The 22,043-nt window shown below is 30.9% G+C and overlaps 1 protein-coding gene across 1 annotated transcript in view; it reads right to left on the bottom strand.

The window, feature by feature from the left end:
- LOC126885167 (uncharacterized) overlaps positions 1–18,879 on the bottom strand; it is a 457,752-nt gene extending 438,873 nt beyond the window's left edge. Inside the window, exon 1 of the mRNA XM_050651588.1 lies at positions 18,786–18,879. The gene's annotated coding sequence lies outside the window, so the exon portion shown is untranslated. The remainder of the gene's footprint in view (positions 1–18,785) is intronic.
- Positions 18,880–22,043: the final 3,164 nt, after the last annotated feature.

The raw sequence follows: 22,043 nt of genomic DNA, 5'->3' as shown, positions 1-22,043 counted from the left end.
TCTTTTCGAAGTGACGAATTTTCAAAATTTATACTTTAAATGAGTGCGTTTCAATATCCAAGTTGTCATATCAGTGTATTGAGGCGCCTTAGACTAAATAATTAAACAATTAAATTGAAAGATATAATTTGCTAGTTTATTTGTTTCAATTCAATTTTTCATAGACTAAAAAAAGACAAAATAAAAAAGAGAAAACCTTTTACAATATAAAAAAGTAAAAGTTTTTATAAAAACTTTATAAAATATAAAATGAAGGCCTTTACAACAGATGCTAGAAGTAATATTTATAGCTTATAAATTATAAGTTTACTTTAATACAAAAGGCCATCAGATCTTTTAAACTTGCAACACATTTTGCAACGTTCCTGAGTCCTAAATATTGTTATTAATACCTATATAGTCCGTTCTTTAACGGTAAAATATTGCAAAACCTCTAAATTTTAAAGAACCGCTTGGATTGACATGAAATTTGGCATACACATAGCTAACAAGTCAAAGAAAAAAAGTGATATTGTGCCGATATGTGCTTTTGCCCTGGGGGTGGTTTTCACCCCCTCTTGGGGATGAAAATAATTTTAAGTAACTTTTATTCTATAGAGTTTTTTCACTAAGTCAATACTTTTCGAGTTATTTGACAGTGAATATGTTCATTTTTTGAACAAAATAACCACGCTTTTAGACGGTTTTTCGTAAATAACTCAAATAGTAAGTATTGTGTCGAAAAAACCTTTTTAGCAAAAATATAGCCTGTAAAAAATTTAAAAAAATGGTGTATATATCACGTCTCTACACCTATTGTGCGTCCCACCTTGACTTTACAGTACAGGTTCTTATGACCAACAGTGATGCCAAATTTTATCAGAAACAGCTTTTAAGCAAACATACTTTTTTCTATAGGATAACTATTAATAACTTAATTAATATTATTGACATTTTGTGGCTGTCAGGGGTTCTAAAACATTTTTTTTTTCTTCGAAAAATACCTTTATGTGAACAAAATAAAAATAATTTTGTATAAAACATTTATATATTAATGTATTTAAGCGCATAAATATGTTAAACCTTAATAAATACGTAGGTATCTACAGAAATAATTAAAATATATTTAAACTATATATTTTAGCTTCTTTCTATAATCCCGTCTTCCTCACTTTCACTGCCACTGTGGTGTAAACACATTAAAATGACATTAATTTCATCTTGGAAATCAGTCATTAAGGGCCGGTTGTTCGAACGCTAATCAACAATGATCATTATCAAATAATTAATTACTGTCAATGTCAACTTTGTTTGGGTTGTTAAAAAGTCTGTGGAGTCTATAATCAATTAATATAACAATAATTATTACCATAATTAATAATAAATCTCCTAATTGTAATTAATTATGTTTTCAGCAACCCAAACAAAGTTGACATTGACAGTTTTGGTGACAGTAATTAAATATTTGATAATGATCATTGTTGATTAGCGTTCGAACAACCGGCCCTTGAATGACAATAAACTGCAATTAGGATCCAAATTTTTTAAATAAGCAATGAGTTACTCAATACAATGTTATCAGTAATAATTTTAAGCTTATTTAATATTCTTTGTTATAATTTAATTTAGGTGAACTGACCATCAACAATTATTATACTTTATTTATTCTCAACTGTAGGACCTGGTAGGACAATATAAAATGTATTTTATATTTTTTTGACATTATTGCAGAACTGTCTATACTGCCAATACATAAATTATAGAACAACATCCACTTTTAATGTTGAATATTCTAACTTAACCAAAAAAAGTTATTAGGCATATCGATTATAAAATTGCTGATTACTTTTCGAAAATGGCTATCACTCACAAAAAAACAATGAAAAATATTGTTTTACTTGACTGTAACGGGTTAGTTTTAATTTAACATATTTAGAGACCTACATTTTTAGGACCTTGGTAATGTCCGATCGAAAATTCTTTTGAAGAAAATCGGCATCGCCGCGCTAAAAACTCCCATAAGGATTGTATTGCCGTATGTTCGTGTACTGTAAAGTCAAGGTGGGACAGACATTAGTAAAAGCAGAGTTATAGCTAATGAAAAATAGGTTCATATTCGTCAAATTCCAAATGGAATAATTTAACGTGAAATAACCAAAAATTAAGCACATTTCGGGGAAAATTCATTACAACTTATTTAAAGTGTTTAAAAAAAGCTTCATTTTTGTTTTATAAAAAAAATTTCTAACATCAAAATTAAACAAGTTACGCTCAAAATAAAGTTAGTCCCTTTTGGTTTTGGTAAAAAAATCGAGAATCGAGAAAATCACCCCCTAATTAGCATCTTAACTGAACTTAATCGTTACGACTTTACAAGTTTCTTGACTCGTGTGTATATTGTTTATATGATCTGTAAGTTTCATCGGTTCAAAGTCCTTATTATTGAAAGGGCTGTAGTTAAAACGGGTTGAACGAGTCACTGATCACGAATGTATGCAAATTTAGAAACACCAAATCTTAATCAATTTTTGTCTAACAGAAAAACAAAAAAATACATGATATTCAGAAAAGCAAATCTGACTTTTTTTGTTTTTCGAGATTTTTGGTATCTCTAACAATTCTTAAGTTATTTTGAAAAAAATCATTTTTTCAAAATTTAAATTTTTAAAAATTTTAATTTGAAACCAAATTGTTTCAAAAATAAGCACTTTGACTCGATCAAACTTACAGATCGTATAAACACAACATAAGTAAAATAATTTGTGGAGCGGTAACGATTAATTTCATTTAAGTTGCTAATTAGGGGGTGGTCTTCCCGATTTTTTTTTGCAAAAACAAAAGGGACCAACTTTATTTTGAGCGTAACTTGCTTAAATTTAATGCTAGAGACTTTTTGTAAAAACAAAAATAAAGCTTTTTTTAAACACTTTAAAAAATTTAAAATAGGTTTTCCCCAAAAAGTGCTTAATTTTTTGGATATTTCACGTCGAAATATTCTATTTGAAATTTGGTGAATATGAATCTATTTTTCATTGGCTATAACTCTGGTTCTACGAGATCCAGAGACCTAACGCGTACACCATTTTTTTACTTTTTTATGTGCTATATTTTTGCTAAGAACGTTTTTTTCGACAAAATACTTACTTTTTGAGTTATTTGCCAAAAACCGTCCAAAAATGTGGTTATATTGTTGAAAAATGAACATATTCACTCGCACGAAAAGTGTTGACTTGGTGAAAAAGCTCTATAGAACAAAAGTTATTTAAAATTATATATTTTTTCACCCCCAAGAGGGGGTGAAAGTCACCCCCAGGGCAAAAGCACGCATGGGCACAATATCACTTTTTTTTCTTTGACATGTAAGCTATACGTATGCCAAATTTCATGTCAAACCAAGCGGTTCTTTAAAATTTAGAGCAAAAACCGTGAAAGAATGGACTAATACTGTAATGTTATCTTTTAATTTATAATTATTTAAAGATTTTGTTTTACAAACCAAGTTTTTAAGTGACCTGATAGGAAAAAATCTAAAGAATTCGTACTGGGGGATCTTATGGGCCTCTCGATAAAACCATGCCTGTTAGTATATCTTCTAGGAATAGTTATTTTTCTAACTAGTGCGGAAAGACACTTTCCGCATAAGTTAGAAACAATATTTTTTCCACGGCCGTATGTTAAAAAGGCTACAAAAAATAGAGTTATATAAATTTTTATTTACGAATAATTTTTTTGTATTTTGACAACGACACTCGACTTGGGCGTCGAAACGTTAATAAAATCATTTTTAGGTAAAATTGTGGCTTATTTCCCATTTGAATATACTTGAATAAATATAACATACAAGAACACGTAATACAAAAATGTATGCAAATTTTATCGTTTGGAAAAACAAGAATGTTTTTAGGTACTTATTGTTTGGTAATATTAAATGTAAACGAGCAATTCGTGACATTTTGCAAATGTATCTTTGATGAATACGTTGGCTGACCAGGTTGTCAAAACCAAATTTTCAATAAAACAAAATTGGTTTCCATGACAACGATTTAAAACCATTGTTATTGTCTACCGATTTGACTTTGGAATATTAGGTATGTCAAAATATTTCTATTTCAACGAATTATCAGTAGTAATTGCACAAGAGCTCAGAATTGTCGAATTTTTCCCAAATGACACTTTGACAGTTTTAATTTCACGACCCGAAGGGGAGTGAAATTATGTCAAAGTGGCACGAGGGAAACAATTCGATAATAATTTTAGAGATCGAGTGTAATTTGCTGCGATTATTTCATGAATAGAACTGTTCAAAACCAATATTTTATTGTAATTTACTGATGTAAGTACAAATTACTACAGTTAAAAACACGGTTGTTATAAATATTTGACGGTTGAAAGGCATTACTTTTATAACTTTTAAAACAGTAATTATCATTAATGTTACTGAATGTATTTTTTCGTAGCAACGAAGGGCACCTGACGTAATAAACTTGACGACGGGATATTATCAAAAATTATCACTTTAATTTTTATTTCTGTAGCTTTCTATTGGTCAGAATCTCCTATGAATGAAATAATCGCGTTAATTTCATTAAAACCTGAAAAAAAAAAATAAGATAGATTTGAAATAAATTAGTAAATAATATCTAAATATTAGTTTATTGCATGTATTGTTATATACTTTAAATATTATAAAGCCATATTACAAGGTATTCCAATGTCCCGCACTAGTGCGGGAAAGTGCAACTTTCGGAAAGGAATGCGTGCGGGAAAGTGGCTGCTTTAGCATGGCCGTAGAGAAATATATTAATTAATAGTTTCCACGAAAAACAAGTAGCCTTGTCGCAAAATACATAAATATTAAAAAAAATTTCATAATCTAGGTCAGTGATACACAACCTGCGGCCCTCTAGTGTTTTTTATGCGACCCGAAGGCTAACTAAAGGGCCCTGTAAACGATAAAATTATTTGTCAAATTTCACGTGTTTTTCAAATTATTCGATAGTGTGCCGATGTGTTTGAGGCGTGTTTGTGCGTGAGGCAGACAAATTAATGATTTTAATTTTGAAATTATATTGAAATTTTTAAGAACTCTGATTAAAAAGCAGGTACATATTATTAACTTATAATAATAAATTATTAAAGTTAATGAAGGAATACTAATTTTAAAAATAATCAATACTTATTTACTACAAAAAAAATTAATAATATAATTTCAAAATTAAAGTCATTAAATTGTCGGCATAAGAAATGGAAACGAACCAATAAAATTAGTTTTTTGTGCTCTTTTCAAATGTGCAAACGGGTTTTGAAAATTTCAATATACAGGATGTGGTTTCAAGGTCAAAATAAATTTATAATTTTATTTTATCCGGACCTGGATTTTTCTTGTGATTAGTAGTTGGATGGTTTGGGTTCCAAATGTGACGTATGTGTACGATATATCAAAAAAATATACAAAGTTGCTCTAAAGTTATGGGTACAGAAAAAATGGACAAAATTAATACAACTCAGTTATAAAAGTCGGTGGGGCCATAAATTTAGTATGCGTAGAATCACCTCATTTACCTCTATTTATCATTTCCTCCATTTCTGTTTTCCAATGAAACACCCTGTATACTACTTCACCTTGATTGCGGCCACCAAGCTGTGGCAATAACTTCTATGTGGCCCAGGGATGAAAAAGGTTGAGTATCGCTGATATAGGTTTAAAATATTTCCCTAATTGTGTTTGCAAACTCGCCGTGCCAATAAAAATGATCATCTGATAACTCTTGAACCAACCTTACTTTGTATGCAAGTAATTTATTATCACGTAAAATAAATAAGGATTTGTTTGAGATATCAAGTTCCTTGGATATTTACCTAGTTAAAGCATAAATCGGATTTCGTTAAACTATTTACGAACTAACTCACCTTCTATCTTGTAATAGGATTTCAGATTTCAGATAAACTATTAAGGATATTTCGTGTTTCTCATTTCATTGACTTCTACGCGTATCAGCATATCCTAATATCATAAAAAGGGGTCTACCCCAAAATCCCGACAGCCAAAATCCAGACAGCCACAATCCCGACGGCCAAAATCCCGACACGCCAGAATCCCGACAGGCCAAAATCCCGACAGGTCAGAATCCCGACAGCTTTGATAAGTTTCTTTTTAACATATAATTACATTTATTTCTTGTTTTTTGTTTATGGACATCTGTTTTTATTTTGTGTTACTAAACAAAAGTATTTACCATTTAATATGAACTAATTTTCTAAATGAAATTTCTAACATGGGTATATGAATTAATTAATTTTTTTTTGCCAATATAATATAGTCCAATAATATATGTATAATCAAATCCTGAATTAAAGTTTACTTTCATATAATAGATATTATCATGTCACTTACAACCTTCCATTTCAGTAAGTATAGCTTTTATATTATAAAATGAAGTACTTATTTAAATAATTTTTCAATTTCAATACTCTATAATATAATTTGGTATTGCATTTGAAAAGGAAACAATAAATATTCAAAATGTAGTGGTCGGAATTTTTACTTATGCCAGGATTGTTGCAGGTCGGGATTTTGGCCTGTCGGGATTCTGGCGTGTCGAGATTCTGGCGTGTCGGTGTTTTGGCCGTCGGCATTTTGGGCGCCACCGCATAAAAAGCTCAATTCGTCCTTTTTTGGATAAACTTTCCATTGTGACTTTCAATAAACACGTATGTAAGTTACTTGCTACAATTTATTATTTGAACTTAGGCGGATACAATATTTTAGCCATAGCTCCGAAGTTATGGCATTTAGGTATAGGGAAAATAATGTAAAATGTTCAATGGTTTTTATGTATTAAAAAATATATACAGTATACAGGTTATCTGTTTTATCTATTATTAACTAAACGTTTATTATGTTTCTAGAACATAGGAAAATTTGACTAAAATGTAAGTATTGCATAATACATCTCGTATTAAAAATTTTCACATATTAAAATTTATATGACAAAACAGGAATACTTTTTTTTTTGTTTATATTGGCATGGACTTTATGTCATTCGGCCAGTCACAACATGAGTATTAGTGTCATGTGTAGTGTGTATGTTGAGTAAGTGTCTTGTTACTTTGCAAAGTCGATGTCATTGTCTTTGCAAAGAGACGCTAATTGTATCCGAACGTCTGCGGTCCCTCCGGTGAGTACCGATCCCACAAGGACAGAAACTATATTCATTCATTAATTTATAATAAATGAAAAATTTCTGACCCTGGTGAGATTCGAACCCACAACCTTTCGGATTTTTTCGATCCAACGGCAGGCGCTCTTACCACTGAGCCACGGAGGGGTCAAAACAAGAATACAAATTATGTAAATTCAAAGACTAAAAGGTAATAGTAAGCGAGACTGTAAGCCAACAAAAAGTTGCTTATGCTGTATGTACATTGAAGGTAAGATGCGAACCGAAACCAAAATGTCAGAGAAAGGCAAAAAAATGGTAGGAAAAATTGAGTAGAGCACAATAGCTATTTTTCTACAATCACTTGATAAAGAAGACTTTTTCGCTTGTCAATGGCAACGAAAAGTTGACGTTTACTGAGTACCGTCACTTTATCGCTCCAGCTCTAGAGCGTAAAGTTTGATTTTACGCTCGTCTTCCGTAGCAACCCTACAACCATACAATACAAACACAAACCGACAAAAGGTGTAATTGTGCACATGCAGATGAACCTTCTTGGAAATATTGCTGGCGGCACTCATGCTGTCATCAATACGAACTGGAGATAAATTTGAAAAAGAATGTGTGTGTACTTTGTACGCACGTAAGAAGTTATATTTCTATTATTATGATTTCAACGAAATTAGATTGTTTGTATAATATTGGTTGGTATATTTCTTCTATACAGTAGGTGTAGGAACGTATTCGAGTTGGATGCGATCGAAAGCCTTTGTCAGGTCTCTGATGATGACGAAATAGTTTATTGGTAAAATTAACCAGAATTTTTTTTAAATGCGTAAAATTATTAAAGCAGAAGCAAAGACAAACAGAATAAGACTTCTTTCTTATAACAGGAACCAACGCCTTATGTTTGATGATCATAAAGAAATAGTAGTAATGCACAAGAAGACAGCAGGAAAAAAGGATTACACATCAACGTGTTGTAGGCGAAATACATATACACAGATAGAAAGATGTAACAGATGGAATATAATATAGAGAAACAAATGGATATTTAAAAATTTTCAACTATAATAATACGAAAACCCGTCAGTAGTAAAGAAATTCCAGAAAGAGTAACTCCTGGAAATAATGCAATGATAATTATATACTTATATTTAATAAGATACAAGTTAGAACTGCATAATAAATTTAGGATAATATTTGGGCACAAAATATAGCATGTACTGTGACTGAATTAGAAGGACAAAAAATAACGATATGAAAAGACTAGATCAGAAACATATCATAATAGGCATACTAAAATCTTAAAGACTGTTGAGACGTATATAAAGAATGCAAAATAAACAGTTATCAAAAAATTTGTAGATAGAAGGAAAAGAAAATATAACCGAAAGAATAAGAGGGGAACTCAGACATAGGAAGATTTTAAGACTCTGTAAATCGCAAAATGGAGAAAGAATGCAATAAACAAAAATGAAAGGAGTGGATGCAGATGATTAGTTACGCAATAAAAATATTTCGACCATAATACCTGCTAAACTTCAGTTAGTCTTTTGTAACTCCGGAATGAAATGCAGCGGTAGGCAATAATTAGAAAAATCTGTAGGCAATAATTAGAAAAATCTGTAGCAAAGTAAGGATCGAAATCAGTACAGCGTGACTGAATAGTTTGTTTAGGGGAGTGCAATTAGAACAAGAACATGCATTGTTTCGGAAAAATTCAAACAAGCTAATATTATTCTAAAACTTTTTTTGTTAGTTTATATACATGTTAAAGTAAAAAGTTCTACTCGCAGATTTCGCCGCTAGTTGTTTATTAATTGTTTAAACAATAACAATTGTTTTGTATAAATAATTTTAAAAATATCGTTAAATTCACCATTTTGCTTTGATCGGATATGTTTGTATTTTGTTTTTAATTATGCTGAATTCGAATATGGCATTTAGACAAGGCGAAAACGGCGGGTTCGAAGGGAAAAATATTCCCATGAGATTTTTTTGCATAATCACATTCGTGAGATATCCCAGAATAAGGTTCAAGAAGTCGCCCACGTGAAAAGTGGGCCAATTTTTTTTAACAATTTTTTTTAATCAAATTGCAAGAGTCAATATTTTTGGCCCGAACAATTTTTTCTGTAATTTTTTGGACCATTCTGCACAAAAAAGGTCTCTTATAATTTTTCTCTAAAGTTGATCGTTTTCGACTTATAAGTAATTTAAAATTGAAAAAAACGAAAAATGGCGATTTTCAAGGCTTAATAACTCGGTTAAAAGTTATTATTATGAAAGTCAATATATGACTAAATCAAAATTCAAAGCCTCCCCTACAAGATCCTGAAGAAATCTTTGTCATTATTTTATTACTAAGCTGTTATTTTTAAGTAATAATAATAAGCGCCATGCACGTGTGCGGCCGCTGTAAATTCTGAGTGCGAGAGAGAAGCCATTCCAGCAGTCCAATTGTGCATCTTACTCGCACTCACATTTACAGCGGCGTCAATACGATCTAACCGCTCATTGTTATTAATTAAAAATAACAGCTTAGTACTAAATTAATGACACAGATTTCTTTAGGATCATGTAGCTGCGACTTTAAACTTTGATTTAGTCACTTTCTGACTTTTATAATAAGAATTTTTAACCGAGTTATTAAGTCTTAAAAATGGCCATTTTCGCGTTTTTCAAATTTTAAATTGCTTATGACTCGAAAAAGATCAACTTTAGAGAAAAATTATAAGAGAGCTTTTTTGTCCAGAATGGTCCAAAAAACCAAAAAAAAAATAGTTCGGGCCAAAAATATCGATTTTTGCAATTTGATTAAAAAAAATTGTTAAAAAAATTGGTCCACTTTTCACGTGGGCGACTTCTTGAACCTTATTCTGGGATGTCTCACGAATGTGATTATGCAAAAATATCTCATTATAATATTTTTCCCAACGAACCCGCCGTTTCCGCCTTGTCTAATTGCAATTTGAAAATTCTTATACAGAAGCTCTTACACTAATTACATTAATTATTTTAAAAATTATTTTTCTACAACCGTGTTAAAAATGCAATTTTTATCACTCCATACGAGCGTTAAAAATGCTACTTTAAGGCACTAGTGTTTTAAAATTTTTATGGTACTGCAGTTCGTATTGACCGTATACGCTCTGAGCTTCGCTGGTGGCGCTCCTAGCGGATTACTGGAATTATCTTTCACCGGTAATTTTTAAATTTATTATTTAATTGTTATCGCTTAACATTTACAACGCAAAAATTAATTAAATTGTAATCGATTTTTTTAAGATTTTGCTAATCATTTTGACGTTCTATTGATAAAATATGAATTTCTTACTTCGGATACTTTCACAATTATCGTGTAGATGGCGCTAAGATTTTTAGATTAAATTATAATTACATATTACGGAACATTAAAAAAACTTAAATTCAGTATTTAAAACGTAAGTATATTTAAGGTAAAAATATATACCACAGCTTTGACCAACTAATATTTTTTATAATTAATGTTTTTTATTTTAATTTTACATTAATCACTTTGACATTTATGTCAAATTTCCGGTAAACGTTTACAGACTTGCCACTACTGGCGCTCGAGAATTTGTAAATATCCCCTCTACGTACGAGCTCACAGCATAGAGTTATATATTAGCATAGAGAGAGTATCATTCAGAGCGAAGTGACGACACCATCTTTTTTATTTGGATTAGTGCTGTTTCGCTCTTACGCATAGTAAAGCTGCTACAGTTGTCCTTCTCTTCCGTGCCTATATTCACACTGAATGTCATCATAGATTTTCGATACAATGCGTTAGAAAGAGATGCAGCAAACCAGTCCATGAGATCTTGTCGTCAGGAAGCGCGGAAGGTAGGTTCCCTCTATGTTAATATATACCTCTATGGCTCACAGCGGATAGGAAATTTTGATGTAATGTCAAAAAAATATAAAAATGGAATGTCGGTCAAGTTCAAGTAAAAGTTTTTGTAGATATTGTCCTGTAATTACGTTTGTAGAAAAAATATTGGATGATATGCGTGTTAAATAGTACATTTTTAAGGCACTCATGTGAATTGCAAAACTCACCGCTCATTCTGAAAACTTTCAAATGCGTGCCTTAAACGTGTACTTTTAACACTTTTATCATGAATAACTATTATGTACAAATATTTTGCAGTTTAAAGAAAGTTTCTCGCTTTTAATATAAGTACCTTTAATTTTTTTAAAGGCACTACAAGATATTATAATGATTATATTTTATTGATTTTAATTTCCAATCGTGTAGTAAGATTTCATCACGTGTTTAATTCTTAGTGTAGGAAACAAAGGTTGAACTTTTCAAAATGGACACAAGTCCGGTTTAATTTTTTTTCTTTATATCAAGGGGTGCTTATTATAAGACTAACTTTTTCTGAAAAAATTTCGCCCCGGAACCCCCCTTTTCACCCCTTTAAAGGGGGTAATTTGTGGTTTTTGCGGAACGTAGCCCTTCCTGTACCTTTTACAAAAAATATCTTTTATAGAAATGTGAGGAGGACTATATTTTCTACGATTTATTTCCCGACAGCATATGTCTATTATCAACCGTTTAGTGGGGGTGGAGCCCCAAAGTTGATAAGTTTTTAAAAAAGATGTTTTTAAAAAATATATATTTTTCGCTAACTGTAACGGAAATTAAGAAGAAATCATACGGCGATTATTCACAAATAATTGATTGATTTTTTAGTATAGGTTTCACTAAAGTGTAATTGCCCTTTTTTTAATTACAGGGTGTTACATTTTAAAAACCCCTTTTTATACCATCTGAACCGTTTATGCTAGAGTAAAAAGACTTTCAGCGATTACCATCTACTGGTGCTAATTAAAAATTTGTATAATGCACCCCCATCTTTTCCCCGGAACCACCCAAAAAAAGAAGAATTAATAAATAAAGTAATTTTCTTGGAATCGTTCACACACAATGCCCTTTATTAATATGATCCATATATCATTTTATGCACGATATTATTACCCATGCATGGACACCAAAAGCGATTTCCTAATGCAACCCCTGTAGCCAAAAAAAAAAAAATAAATAAAATGGGGGGTTGAATTTTTTTTTGTTTCTTGACTTTTGATCCATATGTACATATGCTTCATCAATAGTGCTTTTCAAAAATATATATGGTTATTACAACATCCCTTCGGAAACCACCCCTATCCTTGAAAATATACTGCAGAAACTACCCCTATCCCTTGGCGAGCATGTTTTTACGATTTTCTCATTACTTATGCATTCTTTTTAAACAAAACTTATACAAGGTTAAAGATCACTATTTACTCTAAAAATTAGGTCTTATTCATTTTTTTCGTATAAGCAACCGTTACGGCACAGTGGCGCCGTAAACTTCATATATACGTTGGCGGGCTCCAGTTTTTGTTTTTTTTCGTCATCTGTTCATTTTATTGATAAAGTTCTTATGTAAAATAAAACAACACAGTGTAACCTACAAATTATGACTTATGCACATTTTACAATCTTTGCAGCCCAAAGCCACAGTGGTGGCCCAAAATCAATTTTTGCATATTTTCGCCACCTACACGCATTTTATTGCATTAGTGCTACTTTAATAGCGCAATATTTACCCTTAAGTGGTCGCTAAGCAGTGGCGGATCCAGGGGGGTTGATGAGGGTGATGACCTCCCCCCCTCTCAAACCAAGTGATATTATATTCAAAGATTATAAAAATATTCTTTTATTTTTATAGAAATTTAGCCAATTGGCACCCCCCTCTTAACGATGCTGGATCCTCCACTGTCGGTAAAGCATAAAAAGTACACCAGCCTTATAAAAATAATAATATAATATCAATATTTCTATAAAAATAAATAAATATTTTTATAATCTTTGAATATAATAAATCACTTGGTTTGAGAGGGGGGGGAGGTGATCACCCCCATCACCCTTCCCTGGATCCGCCACTGCTTAGCGACCACTTAAGGGTAAATATAAGGTAGGATTAATGCAATAAAATGCGTGTAGGTGGCGAAAATATGCAAAAATTGATTTTGGGCCACCACTGTGGCTTTGGAGCACAAAGATTGTAAAATATGCATAGGTCATAATTTGTAGGTTGCACTGTGTTGTTTTATTTTACATAAGCACTTTATCAATAAAAAGAACAGATGAAAAAAAAAACAAAAACTGGAGCCCGCCAAAGCATATATGAGGTTTACGGCGCCACTGTGCCGTAACGGTTGCTTATACGAAAAAAATGAATAGGACCCAATTTTTAGAGTAAATAGTGGTATTTAACCTTTTATAAGTTATATTTAAAAAGAATGCATAGGTACTGAGAAAATCGTAAAAACATCCTCGCCAAGGGATAGGGGTAGATTCTGCAGGGATGTTGCAATAACCATATATATTTTTGAAAAGCACTGTTGATGAAGGATATGCCCATATGGATCAAAAAGCAAAAAACAGAAAAAAAATTTTAACCCCCCATTTTATTTATTCTTTTTTGGCTACAGGGGTTGCACTAGGAAATCGCTTTTGATGTCCATGCATGGGTAATAATAACGTGCACAAAATGATATATGAAGCATATTAGTAAAGGGCATTATATGTGAAGGATTCCAAGAAAATTACTTTATTTATTAATTCTTCTTTTTTGGGGTGGTTCCGGGGAAAAATGGGGGTGCATTATACAAATTTGTAAATAGCACCAGTACATGGGTAATCGCTGAAAGTCTTTTTACTCTAGCATAAACGGTTCAGATGGTATAAAAAGGGGTTTTTTAAAATGTAACACCCTGTAATTAAAAATAGGGCAATTACCCTTAAGTGAAGCCTATATCAAAAAATCAGTCACTTATTTGTGAATAATTGCCGTAGAATTTTTTCTTAATTTCCGTTACAGTTAGGGAAAAATACATATTTTTTAAAAACATCTTTTTTAAAAACTTGTCAACTTTGGGGCGCCACTCCCGCTAAACGGTGGATGATAGACATATGCTGTCGGGAAATAAATCGTAGAAAATATAGTCCGCTTCATATTTCTATAAAAAAATTTTTTGTAAAAGGTGCAGGAAGGGCTACGTTCCGCAAAAACCACAAATTACCCCTTTTAAAGTGGTGAAAAGGGGGGTTCCGGGCCAAATTTTTTCAGAAAAAGTTAGTCTTATAATAAGCACCCTTGATATAACAGAAAAAAAAAATAAATCCGGACTTGTGTCCATTTTGCAAGGTTCAACCTCTGTTTCCTACACTATCTGTCCACTCAGATTATTATTATACCGTGAATTTTCTGCCTAAATTTTCATACTTCGAATTCTTAGGTAGATTGTTTCTGTTTAGTTACAACGAGTTTCCTAGTTTTGAAAACTGTCACATTTAAGAAAATAACCCATAATAAACTTTTAGTTCTGCATCTAATGTTAAATTATCACTAGGCCAATAAAAATCGGCAAATTTAAACGCTCCAGTGTACTTCAGTTAGATTATCTTATGAATAAAATTGTATTTATCAATAATTTTAACTAATATTTTATTGAAATATTTGTCTGAATATTTGCTAAACTGTGCTGTTGACTTTGACAAGTTGAAAAATATGTGCCACATTACATGGAATAAATGCAACTGAATGTTTTTACACAAAGGATTGAATTTTATATGTAAGTAATAAAAAAATAGTCTGTCGAATATCATACGACAGTAAGAGTAAGTAAGAAAATAATGCTCCAATTTTATTCTCAAACTAGTTTCCATTCGGCAATAGTCACACGAGCCTTCTGGGCTTTCGGGTCTATTGTCAGGTAACAAGTTTTCTAAAAATTGTCGCGTTATTGTCACTTTTTTCTCAGTCTCTTAATATCTCAGTATTAATGTAAAATAAATAAATAGACAGAACAGAACACGTATTTTAAAAGAAATTGAAATATTAAAAATGCGACAAATACATAAACTTACGTGCATAGAAATCGGCCCATTTAAAAATTTGGTTATATATTTGATGTCTCATATTTCCTAAACCTGTTGGCTGATTTAAGTGATATTTTAGACATATTATAGCCCGATTCTTTAACAACACCACTGTAATAATATTGTTGCTAAACAGGTAAATTTTCATTGTATACCGGGTGTACCATTCAAACTGTGTTTTTTTTCTCAAAGTTCGCATCACCCTGTGGAATATTCTAGCATTTATAAAATACTAAAATTAAAACCCAACTATAGCCTCAGGCTTTCGTAACATTCTGTATTTTGATTCATTCGTTTATGTTTAGCAATAAAAAAGTTTGGTACTTTAACAATTAGACATGTTCTTCATCAATACACGGTGTTTTTAATAAGTGCGACAAACTTTAAGGGGTAATTCTGCATGCAAAAATAGTGACAGTTGACTTTATAAAAGTGTGTCCGCAAATGTTTCGTTTACGAGATAGGGGATGTTGAATTTTTTCTTACAAACTGACGATTTGTTTATTGCTTTAAAACCAGTTGAGGTCTGCAAATGAAATTTAGTAGGTTTGAAGACACAGTTATTACGGATTTTTTGACATAGAATTAAGAATTTTATATTGACCATTAGCGTGCATACGGGTAATATGATCGGTCATATTACACGTATGCGCGCTATTGCTGAATATTAAATTCTTAATTGTATGTCAAAAAATGTGCAATAACTACGTCTTAAAACCCACCAAATTTGATTGGCATATCTTTACGGGTTTTAAAGCAATAAAATAAATCCTTAGTTTGTAAGAAAAAATTCAACATCCCGTATCTCGGAAACGAAACATTTGCGGACATACGTTTATAAAGCCAACTGTCATTATTTTTCATGCAGAATTTCCCCTTAAAGTTTGTCGCACTTATTTAAAAACACCGTGTATTGATGAAGAACATGTCTAGTTGTTAAAGCATCTAACTTTTTATTATCCAACATAAACGACTGAATCAAAAAACAGAATGTTAAGAAAACCTAAGGCTATAGTTGGGTTTTAATTCCGGTATTTTATAAATTCTAGAATATTCCAAAGGGTGATGCAAACTTTGAAAAAAAAAAACACACAGTTTGATTGGTACACCCGGTATATAATGAAAATTTGCCTGTTTAGCAACAATATTATTACAGTGGTATTGTTAAATAATCACGCTATAACATGTTCGAAAAATCACTTAAATCGGCTAACAGGTTAGGAAATATGAGACATCAAAAATGACCAAATTTTTAAGTGGGCCGATTTCTATGCACGTAAGTTTAGTTTATAACGAAATGAAGTTTTAATATTATAACTGTATCTAATAATACCTAACAATAAAATAAATGCAAGGTGACTTTTCCAACTGCAAAAACGAATAGTATATTGTACAACAAGAGAGAAAAAAGACATATTTCTCACGAGCGCAGAAGTTTGTTGCGCAAATCAAGCGAGAGAGAAATATGTCATTTTCTCTCGTGTTGTACACTGTACTTTTTCTATGGATGCGTTTTTGTCAAGAGTTCAAATTTCAAAATTAAATAATTTAGGTGCTTTTAGGTATATTATATGCCTAAATTGAAATAAAATACATCTATACACATAGGTATTTAATATTCTCAATATTTATATACTTTATTTATTTAAAATTATAATTCACAGTTGAATAGTCTTAAAAGGTAATTTTTGATAAGTTTTGACAAGTTTGAACACATTTTATTTGACAAGAATAATTGTGTTTTATTGTGCATGTTACCATGGAAATGGCGATCCTATGTATATAAACCGGCGGTTAACCCGTGAGAAAAAATATTTCTCACTGCAATGGCCGACTTTTCTCACTGCCTGTGAAATTGTTCGTTTTGAATGTATGTAAGTAGTGAGAGAAGTTGCACATTGTATAGCATCCATAGAAAAACATTTTTGTATATCGATCGAAATATACTAATATTAAATTTCAAAATGGGACTCAAAATATAGAAAATAAAAATAAACTTTAAAAAGAAGAATAATTTCTGGACGAAAAATTAATTTGAAAGAAGATTTTTAAAGAAAATGTGTCACCAAGACGAATAAATTACAGAAAAAAAAAGAATTCGAAATAAATTCAAACGAAATTTAGACTAAGTATCGGGTAATTTTGATAAAAGGGTGCTACCCTAGTATGCGGTCTACCTGTCCCTATCTATTGTAGTGTACAAAATAAGCCAACTTTGTGGCTATTCCCAATTAAAATAGTAAATTCATATGATAAAATACCAGTTCGCAAAATGCTGCCAAAATAACCGACCAAGAAATTAACTGTATAATAAAATCATTTTTTGGTAACACAGTAATTCTTATGATTTGTGCGCCTTATTCACGTTGTAAAGATTTTTTTCTGGCACTTTATACCTACCTGTGTGGCTAAACAATATCATAATCTTTTTAATTTATTCTCAAAAGAATTTGCACACATATCTTTACAAATTAAATGAACCGCTTAAATCAAAAGAAATACCATTTTAATTCTACCAAATTATACTTTGTCATGTTAATTTATTATTTTAATTGGGATTAAGCCACAAAATTGGCTTACTCCTCCCAACTAAAATATTAAACAGAGATAGAACAAAGAATTATCTTTAAATTTAAACTAATAATTCTTCTTATTTATGGGTTTATAAACGATTAAATAAAAAGGTAGTATAACAATATCAAATCCAGGAGCAAAACAACAATTAATCTGAACATATTACACGAAATAAAAAAATCACTTTAAAATCAAGAAATTTTTAAACTTAGTTAAACTAAGTTTTAAAACTTAATTTAATCTTCGGTACTTATTCAAAAAAATGTTTTGAACTTAACAAGAAATTGTCTAAATGTATTTTGTATATTTATGTTTTCCTGCGACCTAATTTGAATTGAAATGAATAGCTTTACTATAAGTTTGTATATCTTAAAATAATTATATTTACACTTAAAAAATTTTACACATAATTATTAAGTTTATTAAACCCTAAGAGCGTAGGCGTAAAATTTCGGACCAATGCGTTTTAAATGCATTATTTTTTTTCGAATTCTCATAAAACTAATAAATATATTTTTTAATTGAAACGCAAAATGAAAGATAGCCTTATTACCGAGTGCCGAAAGTCCCTTACAATAAACAAAATACACACACTCAATTTACTCTTCTTTTTCCTCCCTTAAACACACACAATTTTCTCTTCTTTTCACCCCTGTAATTTATTCAAATAAACATTATAGAAGTTTCCAGAGACTTTAGACCCTTGGTAATAATGTAATCTTTCATTCTGCGTTTAAATTTTTCAAAAATGCTTATCAGTTTTCCCAGAATTCGAAAAATTAGTTTTCCCACTTAAAAATCATTGGCCCGAAATTTTGCGCCTACGCTCTTAATGAAATTATTTCAATAAATATTTATGAGTATCACGTACATTGTTTCATAACTGTAAAAATTTTGTTCTCAAACAATTAGAAAAGTACGTTTTAATTTTTTATAAACTTCACATTGACCACAATATTATGTAAAATTTCTAGTTTTTAACTAAATGATTAAAACAGTAACTCTCTCAATGCCTGATGATATAAAAAAGGAATTGAGTGATTTGTTAATTCATAAATCTTTGGGAAAGCTTCATAAATACGCGTAAGCCCTAACAGCAAAATTCTTACCTTATCGTTTTCAGCCTACTCCTGCAGGAAAGCACTCAGGATGTACTGTGAGGAGAATCTGCACGCGTTAGTCTGTATATGTAGAGGGAGGCGACCAATCGAAACGTAGATAAATGTGACGCGGCGTACACACAGACCAATAGGAAAAAGATGGCATTTATCAAAGAAAATTATGTGGGTGATGGCAAAAATTAGTTTGAGGTTGACCCATTGAGTGGTATCACTTGTTGTATCTGATAGAAAGGTGCGAGAAAAAAATTTTGGTAGAGATTAAGTAATAAGATACAATCGCTTTTGATATTACACTGCAAAAAATTTGACAATTTTTAAGTTATTTATCATTCCGGTATTGACTTTAAATATATTGTGTTTTGAAAGTTTTAATCAATTAGTACGTTCTTTAACGGTAAAATATTGCAAAACCTCTAAATTTTAAAGAACCGCTTAGATTGACATGAATTTGGCATACACATAGCTAATAAGTCAAAGAAAAAAAGTGATATTGTGGCGATCTGTACTTTTGCCCTGGGGGTGAATTTCACCCGTTCTCGGGGGTGAAAAAATATATGTCCAAAATAAGTTCGGAATTCGATAAACTGACTAATTCTAAGCAACTTTTATTCTATAGAGTTTTTTCAACAAATCAATACTTTTCGAGTTATTTGCTAGTGAGATTGTTCATTTTTCAACAAAATAACCACGTTTTTAGACAGTTTTTCGCAAATAACTCAAAAACTAAGTATTTTGTCGAAAAAATATTCTTACTAAAAACATAGTTTATAAAAAAGTGAAAAAAAAATGGTGCATATATTAAGTCTGTAGACCCAGTAGAAGCAAACTTGTAGTTAATGAAAAGTAGGTTCTTATTGATCAAATTCCAAATCGAATATTTCATCGAGAAATAACCAAAAAACGGAACACTTTTCGGGGAACACTCATTACAAATTTTTTAAAGTATTTAAAAAAAGGTTTATTTTTGTTTTTTAAAAAAACTTATAACATTAAAAGTAAGTGAGTTATGATCAAAAGATTGTTGGTATGTTTTATTTTCTGGTAAAAAGAATCGTGAAAAGCACCCCCTAATTAGCATATCAAATAAAATTAATCGTTACCGCTTCACAAGTTACTTTGCTTATTTATTCTTTATATGATCTGTAAGTCTCAGCACCTCAAAGTGCTTAATTTTAAAAAGGCTGTAGTTAAAATGGCTTAAACGAGTCACTAATCCCGAGTGTATGCAAACTTTGAACAGCCCTAGCATAACCAATTTTTGTCTAAGAGGAAAACAAAAAATAAGAAATATTCAGAAAAGCAAAATGTACATTTTATTACGATTTAAGATTTTTGATATTACGAATATTTTTTAAGTTATTTTGAAAAAAACATTTTTTTCAAAATTAAAAATTTTATTTTAAAACCATTTTTTTTTTCAAAAATAAGCACGTTGTATCGATGAATCTTACAGATCGTATAAAAACAAGATAAATAAAGCAACCTGTAAAGCGGTAACGATTAATTCTGTTTAAGTTGTTAATTAGGGGTGATTTTCCCGATTTTTTTATGCCAAATCAAAAGGGACCAACTGTATTTTGAGCGTAACTTGCTTATATTTGATACTAGAATATTTTTTTATAAAAATCGAAATAAAGCTTTCTAAACTCTTTAAAAAAGTTGAAATAAGTTTTTTCCAAAAAGTGCCTCATTTGTTGGTTATTTCACGTTGAAATATATTTATTTAAAGTTTGGCGAATATGAACCTATTTTTCTTTAGCTATAACTCTGCTTCTACTAAGTCTAGGGACTTCACGTATACACCATTTTTTTCACTTTTTTACAAGCTATATTTTTACTAAGAACAGTTTTCTCTATAAAATACTTACTTTTTGAATTATTTGCGAAAAATTGTCTAAAAGCGTGTTTGTTTTGTTGAAAAATGATCATATTCACTCGCCAATAACTCGAAAACTATTGACTTAGTGAAAAAACTTTATAGAATAAAAGTTGCTTAGAGTTAGTCAGTTTATCGAATTTGAGACTTATTTTGAACGTATGTTTTTCACCCCCGAGAAGGGGTGAAACTCACCCCCAGGGTAAAAGCACACATAGGCACAATAGCATTCTTTTTTCATTGACATGTTGGCTATACGTATGCCAAATTTTATGTCAATCCAAACGGTTCTTTAAAATTTAGAGCAAAAACCGTCAAATAATGTACTAAATGTAATTCAAACTTTTGTACATTCTCGCTAAAAATACACTTAATTATTTAAACTACTACTACTTCATGTCGATTTATAACCTTCTCCGCCGTTTTCTGACTTTCAATCGCCACTTTGTCCGGTTGTTCCGTAGGTCCTCTTCAATGTCTCTTCCTCTCAGCTCTTTGTTTATTCCTTCGCTTAACTTTTCCTCCGTTTATTGCGTATTTTCTTTATTTTTGGTTGTCATTTTAGTGTTTTCTTTGATATTCGTTATTCATCCATTCATTGTATGTGTCCGAACCAGATAAGTTGTTTTACTATGATTTCTCTAATGTACTCGTTGGTAATCCTTTCTCTTCTAGATATTTTTTCTTTGATATTTGTTATTCATCCATTCTTTGTATGTGTCCAAACCAGATAAGTTGCTTTCCCATTATTTCTCTAATTCACTCGTTGGTAATCATTTCTCTTCTAGATCTTCCTGCTGCTCTTCTCCAAAAATACATTTCCGTTGCTCTCAGCGTTGCAAGTGTTCTTTTTTCAGGGGTCATACCTCACAGCTGTATAGAGTCAACTTTGTGATGGCTTTTCTACATGACGTATTTCTCTTTCTAATGGCTTTTTCTAATGTTCCATCGTGCGAAATGCTAATACCTAGATACTTGTAATCACAGCAGTGCTTTATCGTGGTGTTTTCGCCTAATATAAGACCCTTTTGTTCTCCTCCAATACCAAGTATTCGGTTTTCTCTTTATTTACTTCTAGACCCTATATACCATACTTTTTAGTTCATTTTCTTTACATTTAAAGAAACATAAAATTTCTGCTTGTGCAGGGCCTCCGCAGGAACATGTTTTGTGTCCCATTATCCATGATACGCATTAAAATCTTCCGTAATAGTATAGTCATCGTTAATTTGAGAAAAAGGTTTTTCTGGACGATACACACTAAGAACCGTATACGTTTTTGACCAATTTTAATGTTTATATCCCAAACTTCTAGATTAGGATTGAAATTATTTACAAATAAAATGGGTTCATAGCTCAAACGTAATTCG

This window comes from Diabrotica virgifera, chromosome 5, assembly GCF_917563875.1.
Source record: "Diabrotica virgifera virgifera chromosome 5, PGI_DIABVI_V3a".
Lineage (NCBI taxonomy): Eukaryota > Metazoa > Arthropoda > Insecta > Coleoptera > Chrysomelidae > Diabrotica > Diabrotica virgifera.
This window is presented reverse-complemented; position numbering and strand designations above follow the sequence as displayed.